This window comes from Misgurnus anguillicaudatus, chromosome 5 (assembly GCF_027580225.2).
Source record: "Misgurnus anguillicaudatus chromosome 5, ASM2758022v2, whole genome shotgun sequence".
NCBI classification, from domain to species: domain Eukaryota; kingdom Metazoa; phylum Chordata; class Actinopteri; order Cypriniformes; family Cobitidae; genus Misgurnus; species Misgurnus anguillicaudatus.
Window position 1 is genome coordinate 16,091,415 of NC_073341.2, and position 4,729 is coordinate 16,096,143.

A 4,729-nucleotide genomic window follows, 5' to 3' on the forward strand; every position below is an offset into this window, starting at 1 on the left:
TGTGATGTGGATAGCAGTCACTTCATAACATGTAAAGCCATCCTGTAGTGTTATATGTGATAGTTTTAGGTTTTTATAATAATTCATATATTAAATAACTGCATGAAATATTCATTTGATAATTTACTAAAAGCAGCAGTATTTAAGTTAAGACCATTTAAATCCTTTTTAAACAAAAACTCTGTCATATATGGATGCATTCTGAAAATATTCATGTAAATAAAAATGTCTGACTTAGGTGTACTTAACGCTTTAAAAGCAAATATTTAAACATTTAATTATTTAAATGTTTTCAAATAGATTTTCACTTTTGTAATAAAAGTGAATTTTGTTTTAAATAATAAAGAATTTGGCAGCCTTATGTTTTTTATTTACGCTTCACAAAATCATTTTTGCAAGTGCTCTGTAGTTTTACTTATGCCCGTTTTTACCTGGAGGGGTGATTTGTTTTGGCAGTACTGCAGTAAACAGATCCCTGCAGCTCAATGTGACTTCTCTTGTTACACAACTGAGGGCTTCTTCTTGTAACTGTGCTGTCCTTTAGGGAAATTGATTTATTTCCTGTCTAATCTAATGGATTAATTGAAGTGAAATGAAAAGGTCTGCCTTACCTTTTTGATATGAATTGGACGTAGGCTGAATATGTGTGTAATGTTTGATACATACTTTGAAATGTATAATTAATGCTGAATCCAGACTCGGGGTGTTAAGGTTTAAGATAGAGAGGAAATCAGGAGGTTGCAGTTATTTTTTGGGAAAATGTATTTGCAATAAGCTATAATATTTGTAGTTATGCATTTAGCAGTACTTCTATCCAAAACAATATGCAATTCATTTTCTTTAGTTTGTAAATTAAACTTTGGCGTTGACTTGAGCTACAGAAACATAAAGATATCTCCAAGTCTTGAAAAATGTTGAGTTTGAATATTTCTGTAAACTTAACAATCATCAATACAGAAACAGTCATTCTTAATAAACTAAAAATGTCTGGTCAATGTCTAGTATTAGCCTTACTGTGGGATCACACCAGACGCAAGTTCAACAATTTGCGCGAGTAAAAGTCAATACAAATTCGCTATTCGCCTCAAACGCATCTTTGCCCGAGTTGAAAATATTTATCTTGAGCGAAAAGTTAAATCCCGTGAGTAATCTAGAGCGAGTAACGCGATCTCCCGCATTTAGTGTACGTAGCATTACTGTGGGTTCACACCAGACGCGAGTTCAATAATTTGCGCAAGTAGAATACAAGTCAATGCAAAGACGCGATCTGACACGTCCTTGCGTGGGGCGATGCGAATGACGCGATAGGTGCGTTTGCCGCGAATACACACGCTATCCGCCTCAAACGCGTCTTCGGCCAAGTTGAAAATATTAAACTTGAGCGAAAACTTCACATGACACAATCTAGAGCGAGTTGCCCTGCGTTTGGTGTATACGTAGCATAAGTCTCTTCCCATTGATATACTGTCTGTCTCAGTGTTGGGGAAAGTTTATTTTAAAAGTAATGCATTACATTATTAAGTTACTCCCCAAAAAAGTAACTAATTGCGTTACTTAGTTACTTTTCATGGAAAGTGATGCTTACGTTACTTTTAAGTTACTTTTGCGTGATCTCTTTTAGGCCTTGCAGGTGTTTTTATGATTGCAAAAATGCCAAGCTCTGCCCTGCCATCTCCGTTTCTGACTCAAACTGTTCCCGCTCAGGCGCATTCTACATTAATATGTTTAGTTTAATTAAGTACATTATTTTATTTTTAAATTGAATTAATTAAACTAAAAGTAACTTACATTACTTTTTTAAAAAAGTAACTCAAATATTAGTGTGTGCATTTATAAAGTAATGCGTTACTTTACTCGTTACTTCAGAAAAGTATTCAGAAAATATTATTACGTAATGAACATTATCTGTAATGTGTTACCCCCAACACTGGTCTCTCTTGGTTATCATAAATTATATTAAAGATAAATGCAATAATGTTTTGAGTTTATGAGAGGAAAATCAATTGTTTAAAATTATATTTAAAGTTGAAAATTATATCAACTTTAAATATATGTTTTAGAGAAAGCATCACTTCTGAATTTCACTACAACACAACTAATATTTGTGTGTAAGTCTATCTACAATCTGCATTGACCTAAAACTTGACTATACATACGTTTTTAAAGTGTTAAAATCTTGACGTTTATGAAAAACATTGCAATATTAAATATTTATGCTATTTTGATAATTCTGATTTATCTTGGACCTTAGGCCTACGTAAAAAAACTATCTTTGCACTCTTATGAATAAACGACCAAATAAAACATCAAATAAAATTGATAACATTTATTTCTATGTTGCCACACACACTTGCTGTACTTATTCCTTTGATGCATTTGAAGTGAAGTTGGTTTGTTTTACATCGCCCCCTAAAGGCCTGAAAGTGAAGTGCGCCACAGATTGACAGGTGAAGTGGTACCTGTCTCAGGTGTCTGCTGTGTGCGTGCATGCGCGTGCGTCTGTGTGTGTGGTAAATAGGATAGCTCATAGTGACTGCTGCTCAGAGGAGAGCTCGCTCATGGAGCCGTGACACACTTTGGGTGAGTTTATTACTAGACTTTAATGTTTTTAGTGCCTGTTATCTAACATATTGAAATTTTTATCACATAGTAAGAGTTTGTTTGAAATAAGTTTGATGTCCACAATAATATAATTATTCCCAGGGCAGCTTTAATGTTGTTTACTCTTCATACTTCAGGGTTAAATATGTTATGATGCCTTTGTGATTCCAGTAATTCACAAAGGTATAAAACAAGATTTTCTTCACATGATTGGCAATATTGTGGCATTGATTCTTATTTTTACAAATGTAATTATTGCCTTTGTATGTTAATGCATTTAATTGCATGTATTCCGCAGCAATCTGTTCATGTGATTTTACTTGAAATGACACGTAAATCATTTGTGCTGGCCGGGCATTTGCCCAAAAGATAAATTATAGATTCCCACTTAGGTGAAACTCAATCTCTCCCCTCTTGTTACTCTCTTTGCTTTCATTGACGACCCCAACACACAGTTTCCCAGCATGCAGCAGGAGCTTTGGCCGAGGGCCCTTCTTCATATCTGTGTGTGCGATGAGATCAGCCACGGCACAAACACAGATAAAACAAACCGAGCAAGAGCTGAAAAATGCATTATCCAATAGTGCCTTCAGCGGGCATAACCACGTCTCCGACTCAACCCGACCAGAACAGTCCAGAACCAAACCATCGGCAGACACATGCAATAGTGTTTCTTTGCATCATCATGGCCATAATCGAGGTTTGTTCCCCTGATATTTTTCACAGACCTCACCAGTAAAATCTATGATGGAAGAAAAGTGTCTTGTAGAATCTTGCAGAAATAACTTTTTGTCTAAGAAAATGCAGATAACGCAGATGTAGCCGATGGCCCCTGGAACCTCCACAACCCAGTGAAAGCTTCAAGGAGCCACCAAGAACTTCACAAAGAGCTGCTGCTGGCACACAAAAAGTAAGACTTTATGAAAATCGTCCAAAACTTTCACTACTTATAAACAGGTTAATCTGATTCTTTAGTCTTTTATAAATCGCTGACTAGATTATGTGAGGTTGGTGAAAAATTGATGATGGCTCGTTCTTTCTCTCTAGTCTTTTGTGTCAGGCAGCCATGTGTGGACACACAGGCTGCAATCGTACACCCTTTGGTATTATCAGCAGCCTACTGTAAGGCAATGATGTGTCAGGCTCTGTAACAGACAGGCGCTGTTCTGGTCTGCTGTTTGCAACTACTTGACAATACGGTGTGGGGTTTTAAATTAATTAGTTGAATATGACTCTTCCAATGCTCATTAAAAAGGTTTAAGGCATGGGTCTTCAACAGGGGGTCTGGGGCCCCTTGGAGTTTCATGGTGGTATTACTGGGGTTTCTCCAAATATTGTTTAAATTAATTATTATTTTGAATGAAATTAGGCATTTAAATAAAATGTATTAAAAGTCTAATAATAGAAATGATATCAAACTTAATTGACATTTTTATATAGTCAGTAAATTGTTATGTAATATATTAAAGGAATAGTCTACTCATTTTCAATATTAAACTATGTTATTACCTTAACTAAGAATTGTTGATGCATCCCTCTGTCGTCTGTGTGGGTGCGCGTGGGCGCTGGGGCGCGCTGTGACACTTCGATAGCATTTAGCTTAGCCCCATTCATTCAATGGTACCATTTAGAGATAAAGTTAGAAGTGACCAAACACATCAACGTTTTTCCTATTTAAGACGAGTAGTTATACGAGCAAGTTTTTAAAAGTGGAACTATATTTATGGCGTAATAGCACTTTTGGGAGTACTTCGACTCGCCTGAAAAGTCTGCTCCCCTTCTCACTCTCATAATGGGAGAGGGAGGGTGTTACTGCGCCGAGTCAAAGTACTCCCATAAGTGCTATTACGCCATACAATATAGTACCTCTTTTAAATCCGCTTAGAAAAGCACTATGTTTTATTTTGTACCACCAAACTTGCTCTTATCACTACTCGTCTTAAATAGGAAAAACGTTGATGTGTTTGGTCACTTCTAACTTTATCTCTGTTTGATACCATTGAATGAATGGGGCTAAGCTAAATGCTATCGAAGTGTTGCAGCGCGCTCCAGCGCTTACGTGCACGCACACAGATGATAGAGGGATGTATCAACTCTTCTTAGTTAAGGTAATAACATAGTTTAGTGT